Below are 12,678 nucleotides of genomic sequence, written 5' to 3' on the forward strand. Positions count from 1 at the left end.
AAAATAATAACTCGATCTTCTTAAATTTGCATACCTTATTTGGCTTTTTAGCTAAGAATGCTCGACAAGCTAAAAAACAAGCTTGTTTAATGAGCTCGAAAAGGATCTTGTTTAACGAGCTCGAAAACGAGCCCGTTCAATGAGTCGAGTTCAAGTCAAACTCATTAAACATGATAAACAAGCCAAGCTCGAGCTATTAGCAAGCTCCCATATTTTAAATGAGTCGAGCTCGAACATCATGATAAAAGCTCGAGCCGAGCTCGATCCTATATATACCTTAAATGAGGCGAGGTCAAGCATGATATTCTTCGGCTCGGTTCAGCTCATATATTCGACTCGACTCGTTTACACCCATATCTATAATATTTTATTCAATGAAAACGATTATGTGGCACCAGTCATGTTAGCATAACATCGTGTCTAAAAAACAGATATAGTCTTCTTAATTTGAAAAATGATAATATAAAATATCAAAATCACAAAAATACAAATATCAACTACCAAAATTGTAGTTTTTACTAACTTTACTTCAATGCTCGTGCACGTACAGCTGAGAACGCTATCAATATTATGATGCTACCTTTTCTTCTGGTGCACGTGAATGCATGCTAATATAAGAAGGGTTTTGGATTTTATAATAATTTTTTCTAAGCGATTCCTATCAGCTGAGTAAAGATTTTAAATTAAAATTTCATGTTTTTATAATATATTATTTGCTTCACAAATCGTAAATTTCCATTTTTATGTTTCTAAATTTCAATATGTAAATTATTATGAATCTTTCCCACTTTATTTATGGATTTTTTTCCCACTTTGTTTTGTTTCTGTCTTTGTTGCTTCACAATTTTGTTTGTATTTCATTGTGATATTCTCATTGTTGTAAATTAAATATTAATTGTAGATTAATAATTTATGTGTTAGATGTGATATCCGAAGCCAAAATTCTCATGGTGGTATATGGTCTACAATATGAGTGATTAATACGTGAAAGATGAAAGCTTTATCAATGATTGGGTGATGGGAGCATGATCGAACCGATTTCACACTAGAATGAGATGTATAAAAATTTAATAGATACTACCTATATCAACAAGGTAATTTTCTTTTCCGGACTCGTCACATAAAAACTCAAGTTAAACGTTTTTGAATTCGAGCAATTATGTGAAGAGTGACCTCCTGAGATGTTTCTCACGTTGCATGTGAGTGAGGACATAAGAACACTGTAAATATATGTGTCGGTATAGTTGAGAAGTCATTGATATGGTATGTTATATCAAGACTTACATATTATTTTCTAATACAAACAAAAATTTATTTTTATTATGTTAAACTGAGATTGATCATTTGCATTTAGTTTTATCAGTTAATATTCGGATGTGGTCAGTGATATTCTTATTATATTAACAAATATTTACTTTTATTATAACCTTATTTAATATATTTCTTTTATATGTCATTTTAATGTCAAATTTCGATAGAAATAGGGGAAACAATATTGAAATATGATGCAGATATAAAAGTTTACGTTGTCAAAGTTTTTGTCGAAGACTTTCGAATCTTACGAGTTTAATAGCAAAAATACTTAATGTTTTCAAATAAATCTAGTTTCATAGCAAAAATATTGAATGTCTTCGAATATTACGAGTTTAATAAAAAATATCGAAGACTTTGTTAGTTAGAAGCTTTTTGAAACTACAATGAACATGTATATTACTTTTGATTTTAATTGTTACGTATTATTTTGTTTTTTGTTAAAAAATTTCTAATCCGAATGGTCTTAAAATCCCGACTCTGCTATTGGTTACATTGTAACTTATTTCTGATTATACGAGTCACATAATGACAATTTGGTGTTACAGTGATTCAAAAAAGAGATTACATTTGTGTAATTCAATACTGGCAGATGAGCGCAAATAATTTTTTACATACGTGCTCTTGTGAGATATTATATGTGTTTTGTTGTTTGAATAATCAAACGAACCTCTAAACGAAGTAGAATTGTGTTCTTAGTGAAAAAAATATATCTAATCATATGACAATAGATTCTCACACTTTGGAATATGAGCAGGACTCTTATAAAAATATTTTACATATCTGTATACGAGAGACAGGTCGACTCAATCCATATCTATAGTGAAAATAATATTTTTGATATAAAAAATAATTATTTTTCAAAGATCGGATCGGATTAGATATTTGTCTCATAAAATTAACTCTTGAGATGGTCACGTGAGAGTTTTTGTGTTGGAATATACACAATATTGCTGGATTAATATTGATTCTCGATTAACCAATACCTTAAGATCTAATTGACATGTGCGTAATAGGAGATCATATTGAACCGTAATAGGATATTGGTAGGAATTATCGATTGGTATATGAGTGATTGTGAGTGATTGTGGCAAGATGCTAGCTTTATTTTGGTCATTATTGATTAAATAAGTTCACTTGATTGACATAGATATTCAAGGAAAGAAAACTTGTTTGATTATAGGATCATAAATATGAAGAGTAGATTATGAGCTAATTTTGAGTCGATATTGTTGATGTGCAATAATTGTCCTTTCTAAATAGAACAATTGAAATGCGGTGTTTGAGCTGATGTGTAATGTCATGAGCTTACTGATCTATCGGGTCTGTAATCACGTCTCTCACAAATCACAATATCTCACATACTTTACTCGCAGTGTTATCACACTCTTGACAGTTATTTACGAGCTCAATTGATACTTACGCTGCTCTAAGAACATATATATTTGACTTGGAGGTAGTACTTGGTTAGAGTATTTGGGAAGACGATAAAAATAACTGACATGAGTGAAATATCATTGTGAGTAATATACCCGATAGACTCAGAAGAATGCGATTGCCAATCTAAAAGAATATTACATAGCTACTACCTACTGCATATATAGTGAATAATATGTAGCCTCGTAGACTTGAACAAATAGGCTTTCTTGGAACCGAACAAATGACAAAAAGAAAGGATCGAAAATCCCAAGTGAAAGAAGAGGAATTGGAATCAATAGTTGTGCCTCGATAGCATTATTATTGTTTTGTTTTGTAGAAAGAAATAAGTGATATCAATTCATTAACATTCTTATTCTTATTGTACTCTTTTCCCCACTCTTTTATTTGATCACTTCAAGTTTGATTTTAGGGGCCCACAAATAATCTTCTCGAAAAATACCTAAACAATAATCAATGAATACGTTTTCGTGAGACGATCTCACATATTTTTATTCATGAAATATGTTAACTCTGTTCGTATTTACAACAAAAACTAATATTTTTTTACCTAAAATATAATATTTTTTAATGAGAATCCAACGATGTCAAAATTAATTACTCTAAATTCATCAAGTTTATATTTCTTGTTTTATAAGGAAAATTCAAGGGGTTGAGAAAACTATCGTATAACATATTAGGACGTAGAAAATTTATTAATCCTCGAGTTTGAATAGAAAATACAAAATATGTACGATTATTATAGTTTTATAATCAAATATTCATTCTATATTATTTTTATAGATCATATATATCGTATGTGTCACAACCCCCTAATTGTATAAAATTGCTAATATGTTAAACGTTGATGAAAATAAAGCATGACCATGTTGCGTGATTGTAAAGAATATTATATCGTAAGTAGTTACTATATTCTATGAAAATGTCTTTATTGCCTTTTGACTTTTAACGTGTCCTATCTCCATAGGACATAATAGCAATTCTCAGATCTTCAACTTCTCGTATTTCTGAAAATTATAATCTTTTAAATGGGACATGAACTCAAACATCACGTTTTGATTATTTAACGGAACAAAAAACACACTCCAACAATAACATAAAAAAATTTAATATATTACAAAATTTTTATGTGATAGTTTCAAGAGTCAATTTTGTGAGAGAGATCTCATATTTGAGTCATCAATAAAAATTATTACTTTCTTTTGTTCAAAAGTATTACTTAGCGTAAATATGAGTATATTCACCTGAGCGAACCGACCGAAGGGACTTGACTTTTCCGAACCGAACGATAGCGACTTAATAAGCCTAGAGAATAAAGATCCTTGATCGAAGGTAAATTGAGAAGATCCAGAGCGAACTAATGAGTTTGAGTTCATGAGGTTTCATGCGTAAGAGTCAGACTACTACTATATGATAGAACAAGGGAAGTAAGAATCTAGAGAATCTTTCGGCAGATCTAGTTCTTCTAAGGAATAGATAGGCCTCTCGTCGTAAGTAATAAACTGTCATTGTGAAACCGTCTCATAAGATACATACTATTAATATATTATATTACAAACAAATTTGATTAACTAGGGAACTAATATATGTATATAAACCAAATAATTTTCGAAATTTCCAAATGATTTCAGACAAGCATGTGTTTTTATGCTGAATTACTCACTTAGATTAACAATTCACACTTCCTCCAATAAATGATTCTGAGGATATTTTTAGCGATGGGGATGGACAGGTTTACCCTTTGGAAAAAAAAACAAAATTAATTTTTTTTAATTAATTTTTAAAGGGTGCTTCCACTAGAATATTCCAATGAGATGCGTGAGCATGCATCTCTCCTCGTAAATTAAAACACTAATCGTGCCACGAATATTCGTCAACAATAGAAAACAAACAAATTACAAATGAGTGGCCGTGAAGAAGACGACACTAACATTTGATTCATTCACGTAATTTGGTTCTCTGTTTCGCAAGTTTACATAAGACCAGCCAAGGCACAAATATCGCATCCATTCGGTTTAATTCGATTTTATGCTTAGATCGAATGATCATGTTACTTATATGAGACGGTCTCACGGGTCGTATTTTATGAGACAGATCTCTTCTTCGGGTCATCCATGAAAAAATATTACTTTTTATGCTAAGAGTATTACTTTTTATCACTGTTATCAAGGGCGGAGCTACTACACTCTCATAAAGCCGGGGTGGCCCAATTTTTTTAAAAAAATTTATATGTAAATTTTGTATAATTTTGGAATAATATGATATTAGCCCGGGTAGATCAATTTAAAATATTAAAAGATTGTAGAGTTTAAAATTCTAGTCCGGGCAGAGCCAGACCGCCAGTGACTGTTATCATTGTAAAAAAAATTGAAATCTATTTCAATTACGTTGTCTAAATAAGTTATGGATTTTGAAATCAATAGATTTAAAATATATCGTATCAAATCTATGGACATAACCGAGATAAGAGCTAATTATTCTTCGAGATGAAGATGTTTAGAGCGAAGAAGAAGAGAGAATATAAAAAACATGGACAGAGTGTATATTGTTTGTATAGATTTTTGTATGTACTTTTCAAGGCAATTAATTCCGTGGATATTTTACTTCTATATATTAATCGCAGAGTTTTTATTGGTCCATATGGCCTATACAGTGTGGATAACGAGCTGTGACTCAACGAGTCCCTGGAGTGACACATAAACACACATAATATATAAATAATAATAATAAAAATCATAGAAAATATGTAAATGATAAAATAAATGATGTGAGACCGGTTTTTATTTATATTTAAAGCTAGCATAAATCATCGAGAGTTGAAAACATTGCATTTCAAAAAAAAAAAAAAATGTCTAAAATTTTTAGAATGACTTGTCAGCATGTATTGGCATTCTGATAGGATTGAGTAATTGTTGATACAAAAAAATTTATCAGCTAATTCAGCTGGGCTCTGATCTTTTATCACCGATTATACCGATTCATCGTAGAATGTTTGGATTTAATATGATTGGTCGACTTAAATAAACTATCGGCTAAGCTTCATCATTTTTCCTTGAATCGGTTTGACTATCAGAATCTCATTAGCGTAGCTCTGTATTCAGTCGAGTTCCTTAGAAAACTTCTTCTTATGAATATCCAGTTTTCCTTTTTTGAATTCAGTTGAGTTGAGCCATGTAATTATCATTTGGATCAGCTGTCTGGTTAAATCACCAAAACTGAATTAAGCTATGTAAATATCATTTGGATCAACAATCTGGTTAAATAACCAAAACTTATAATGTTCTTACACAAGTATATGATATCAAGTTTTATTATATAAATGAGCAACGACGTCATTGCACGTGAAGTATACAATTAAATTTATACTAAGTATCGTATTTAAATAACTCAACTTTATTTAAAAAATTCAATAATGATCTCAATTATCAACGAATTAAAGAAAACAAAAACAAACATAACGATGAATAAATTCAGTAGAGAATGAATAGACATTGAAAACTATCTTATAACGTATTGGGATATAGGAAATTGATTAATCCTCAAGTCTGAATAGAAAATTACAAAATATGCACGAGGGTTATGGTTTTATAATAAAGTATTTCATTCTCTATTATTTTTGGAGAATGGAGCTGTGACTCGACAAGTTCCTAGAGTGACACATAAACACACATAATATATATATATAAAATAACAACAACAACAACCAACAATAATAATAAATCATAGAAAATATGTAAAATGATAAAACAAATGAGACTGGTTTTTATTGATATTTAAAGAGAGTTTAAATAATCGAGAGTTGAAAACATTGCATTTCCGGAAAGAAAAAAAAATAGGCTTGTTGTAAGACGGTCTCACGAATCTTTATCTGTGAGACGCGTCAACCCTACCGATATTTACAATAAAAAGTAATGCTCTTAGCATAAAAAATAATACTTTTTCACGGATGACCCAAATAAGAGATCTGTCTCACAAAATACGACCCGTGAGATTGTCTCACACAAGTTTTTGTCAAAAAAAAATCAATAAAAAAAGTTAGTACAATTTGTTTTTTTAAAAATATGAAGTGTAAATCTGCTACTGTCCTGTTCTACCTAGTACCTACTGGTAGAATGCACCGATGATTTTAAATTTATATGAATGTTTGGATCATTTGTCACACTTCTAGAATCATTTATATGAGTGTTTGGATCATTTGTCACACTTCTAGAATCAGTGAGTCACAAGACTCAAAAAATAGCATTTTATGTTCTAAATCCACCACTCTTTGGATTTACATATGAGATCAACACTCTTTCGAAATTACGCTTATTATTGATTAAAGTTAAATTTATAGAGTAAATAACTGTGACGATCATGGGCCTAAACCAAATTAGGACAATTAATATTTTAGGAATTTGAGTACTTAAATTTGGAGGACTTGAGTTAGAATGTTGAGGATGGTTGAAGCTCATGTTGGTTAAACCTGCGAAAGAAACCACGTTTTAGGGATGAGATATTCCGTGATCAGTGACGGTATATGGACATGAGCTACGGCTCATGGTGGACCAACATACGGACCGTGACCAAAGTGGTGATTGAGTATGGAGTGAAGCTCATGTTAGTTCAACTTACGATACATGGTCGTTACAAAAAAATTTTTTTTTAGCCCACCATAGGTCGAAGACTGGCCCAACATGAGACTCAACTCATGTCCATGGGCCATATGTTGGTTTAGCATAAGTCGTATCTAATACCCATGCATCGACACTCATAGAATATACAACCACTGGAAAGTAGTTTTTTTCGCCTCCCAACAATCAAACACTAGACTTCCACGATTAAATACTTAGATTATTAGTGTGGGGACCCGGACGCTAATTCAGTTCTTAATCATTTATGGGAATAATTAGATCAATTAATAAACAGGGTCTAATTGTTTTTTAAAAATACAAATGCGGAAACGTAATGTAATCACTCTGATATACATATCCAAAGTAAAGTACATGTCTTGTACTCAATACATTAAAATCAAACTAAGGTTCAACCACTAAATATCAAGTGCTGAAACCTATTCTACTTCTGGGTCCGAATCTCCACGCTAAACTAGTCCTCTCTCGTCCTCGTCTTGACCCTGATCATGTCCCACCTGTTGTCATGCACACATACAAACAAGACAACAGCCGGATAACTCCGATGAGAAATACATTCCCAGTATAAATCATGTATACATGCAATCATATAAACATATATAAAGGCATGAATTAGATATCAATAACATGTATCAAATCTGAAAGACATGAAACGATATAAAGTTGTAAATCAAACTCTGACTCACAATCTCTGACTCGACTCTTTCCTAATCTAGGGATCCCTATCTGAATAAGAACGTAACAATCTCTCACCTACTCTCCCGATCGCGGTGACGGTACGTTCTTATTACGGACTTTGGTCCCGTCTATATCGAATCTCGGCGATAGAAGTCGCTCTTCTTCTAAGCAACATCGATATGACCAAACGTCCGGTGTCTTCGCATATCCTGCCAAAGACTTGGCATATCCTGCCAATTTGGCATCTTCGCCAAAGACTAGGCATGTCCGCCCAAAACTAGGCACATCAGCCAAAGACTAGATGTAAGGCCCGAGAATTTGATTACCGTAATCTGAACTGATTTGGGTGTATTTACCGTAATCTGAGATTATTCTGGGATGATTTCTTGATTAATTGAAGTAATTATAGACGGAACGGAGTGGACCGAGAAAGACGAGAAAAGACGTGAATATATGTGCAAAGGTGTGTACTCGCGCACATGCGCGGCTGGAATGCGCGTACATGCGCGAGCATGGCAGAGCAGTTGGCGCATATGCGCCGGATGGAGGCGCGCATATGCGCGAGTTGTGCGGAAAGAGTGGTGCGTGACCAGAAGGTCTCGCGCATATGCGCGACTTGTGTGCGCGCATATGCGCGAGTAGTCCTGTAGCCAAAGTTTTGAGACAGAACCTTTGGCGCATATGCGCGGAGTTGAGGCGCACATATGCGCCAGCAGTTGTGAAGCAGCGCATCGAGACCAGTAGGTGACATGCAGATTGAGGAGTCGCCACGTTTCTTTGGCATGCAACATATGTTATATATATATATATATAACAAACTTTAATTTCAGAAGAAATCGAGGGAGAAGCTCGAGGAAAGGGAAAAAGGGTTCCAAATCGTAGAATTTCGATTTTTACGAGATCCGCCCGTCTGATTTTGAATCCGACTTCAGTATTAAGTTCCTATCAACGCAGGCTACAACTGGACGTAAGTTTTGTTACGTTTAGACATGTTCTGAAATTATAATGTTATCAGAATTGAATGGAATTCATGTATGATGTTCTTGACATGTTAGACATCATAGAATCGAAGTCAGATTAAAGAACGGACTGATTATGGAATTGTTATGATTTTTGGAGTCGATTTGACTGAGATTTCATATCAGATGTGTATTGTTATTGAGATTATGAGTTGAACTGATACCGATTATGAGTTCTGGTATTATATCTGTGATGTTGGGACTGACGAGATTATTGAGACTGTATTTTTATGCCGTCAAAACATCAGTAAATTGATATTGATCAGATTTGGTAATGGTTGAGATTGTATTGTGATACCATATGTCGATTGGCATCGATCAGATTATGTTTTGATTCGAGTATTGATCAGAACAGTTGTTGAATTGAGTTATATACTGATATTGTGTCTGTTCGGTATTGTTATTACCAGATTGAGAATGGACAGGATTGAATGCAGGACTTCGTCTTAGTCAGAGCGAGAAGAGAAAGGTATAAATTAATGCTGAGTTGGGATTGCACAACTCGAGTGAGGTTTGGCTCGAGTTTCCCTAAATCACATACTGTACCTTATTGTATTGATTTGATTGATGTACTTATTTTCTTGATTTATAGACAGCAGGTATTAGACGAGTAATCTTGTGACAGAAGTGCCTGATAGTGGTGGGATCGCCACGGGCACATTGCACGATGTCACAAGATAGTGTATTGGCGATTGTGCCAAAGTCTGTCACCGGATGTTTGGCTATCGATGTGGATAGAATTATAACTTCTTCTATTACTGATGATCGATATTATATCGATGTGGATAGAATCGGAGCTTCTTCTATTACTGGTGATTGGTACCGTATCGATGTGGATATAATCATAACTTCTTCTATTACTGGTGATCGATATTATATCGATGTGGGTAGAATCGGAGTTCTTTCTATTACTGGTGATCGATACTATACCGATGTGGATAGAATACGAGCTTCTTCTATTACTGGTGATCGATACCATATCGATGTGGATAGAATTGGTATTTCTTCTATTACTGGTGATCGATACCCTATCGAAGTGGATAGAACTGGAGTCTTTTCTATTACTGTTGGTCAATATGAGAATGCTAACTTCTGGAAACCGGGATCCCTAGACTAGGATTGAGTCTAGTCTTAAATGTGACGTCATGAGTCTAAGTGACAGTTTATATCGAGTTATGTTGATTATGTTCCTGAATATGGTACATGGTGAATTATGTTCCGGATGATGGTACATGTTTAGAACAGGATTTATTCTTGATATAGATTTATATTCTGATTTGAATACATGTTAGGCATATATGTTATATGCTTTTATATTGATTTTATGATTGCATGTATACATGATTTATACTGAGAATGTAATTCTCACCGGAGTTATCCGGCTGTTGTCTTGTTTATATGTGTGCATGGCAACAGATGGGATAGGATCAGGGTCAAGAAGAGAACGAGGCTGGACTAGATAGCGTGGAGATCCGGGCTTCGAAGCAACTTAGGATTCAGCACTGATATATAGTTGAACCTAGGTGAATTCTTGTAGATAATACAAGAATAGTATGTTATATTTAATATGTAATTTGAATTGAATTACATTACGTTTCCGCTTTGTATTTTAAAAAAAAAAATTTAGACCCTATTTATTATAATTGTTTGAATTATTCCTAAAGACGATTAAGGAATGAATTAGCGTCCGGGTCCCCACACTCGGCATATCCGCCTATAACTCTACACATAACATATGCTTAACTATAAATCGATAGAATAAGCATATCAATCTCAAACACTGCAACATATCGAGGCAATGACAATTCAGTATGTGATTTTGGGAAACTCAAGTTAAATCAAACTCGAGTTGTGCAATCCCGGATCAACATTGATTTATACATTTCTCTTCTCGGTCTGACGAAGTCGAAGTCTCGAATTCAAATCTGTCCATATCAATCTGGTAATGACAAAGGTCGAGGAGTATGATATCAATACACCAATCAAATCAATACTGGATATAATCAGAACTTAATCAAATTATGTTTCAACGGCATAACTGTACAATCTCGAAATACCGGCAATACAATATCAATATATACAAATCAGCAACTCATCTGATCCAAATCTGAATAATATCAATATACCCCGCAATATAGTATCAATCAGATATCAATCCCAACATCTCATAATCGATAACAATACAATTCTGATATCAAATCTGTCTAATCACAATCAAATCAACTCTGAAAATTCATAACAATTACATACGGTATCTGTTCTTCGATCCGGTTTCAATTATACGATGTCTAACATATCGAGAACACCATATATCAATCATATCTGATTCTGGCAGTATCATTATTTCAAATCATAACAAAACGTAATAAAACTTACGTCCAGTTAAAGCTCTTGTCGATAGAAACACGGTGCTGTACTCGGATTCAAAATCGAACGGGCAGATTTCTCAAAATCACAATTTTTGTATCACGAACTGAAATCTTTCCTCGGTTTCTTCTTTTCTCTCCTTCGTTGCTGTCTGAAGAATAAGCTTCCAACATATATATATATATATATATATATATATATATATATATATATATATTGCATGCGAAAGTTAGGTGGCTTATCTCTTGTGCTAACACGTCTTGCGCATATGCGCGACCTCAACCGGCGCATATGCGCGAGATCTACTGGTCTCCGCGATAAGCTTATCGGCAGCTCGCGCATATGCGCGCACCACTTCCGCGCATATGCGCGAGGTTCTCTGGACATGGCATTTAGCTTCTGCATAGCCCGCGCATATGCGCGCACACTTCTCGCGCATATGCGCGAGGTCTTCTGCCACTGTCGCGCATATGCGCGGCTCCTTATGCGCGAGGTTTTCTATCCTCGCACATATTTCATGTTTTCTTCTGTCTTTCCCAGTCTGATCCGTTCCGTCTATAATCATATCAATTTATCCACAAATCATTTCAAATTATGATAATCAAATTCTCGGGCCTTACACTTAGAGCGTTGGAAATAGCTCAATTGGTAACAACAATATAGGAATCTCGGTATTTAAGCCTGAAAGTCCAGTGTTCGAGTTTTGATAAAGGTGATAAAAACACTTTCCGAAGGTTATATATTATACGAATGACGGTATATAGACATGGATTACGGCTCATGGTGGACTAACCTATAGTCCATGATCAATAGTGATGCATGAGTATAGGTTGTGGCTTATATTGAGTCAACCTACCACCCATGGTTGTTACAATAAATTTTGATATTTTGATAAGTTTTTTTTCTATAGTTTCTCAACTATATCCTTTAAATGCCTAATTCGATATTCCACATTTCTCTATCCATCATATCTTTTTTCGTTTCATTTTAATATCTTTCATTTTATTTTATTTTATTTTTAAAAAAAAACCATGTTTCCTTCTCCATTTTTGTTGGTTGAAATAATTGTCTTTGCTTGATAGAACGATCGAACCGTGGTGCTTGAGCTGCTGTGCGGTTTAAAATATTTGAGTTGCACCATTACTACTAGCTATAGCTTTTGGTAAAGCGGCAAGCTCTCGGTCCTACAATTGCAATAGTTGTCCTTGCTTGGTAGAGCGATCGAACCGTGGTGC

This window comes from Primulina tabacum, chromosome 7, assembly GCF_025594145.1.
Source record: "Primulina tabacum isolate GXHZ01 chromosome 7, ASM2559414v2, whole genome shotgun sequence".
In the NCBI taxonomy this organism is placed as follows: domain Eukaryota; kingdom Viridiplantae; phylum Streptophyta; class Magnoliopsida; order Lamiales; family Gesneriaceae; genus Primulina; species Primulina tabacum.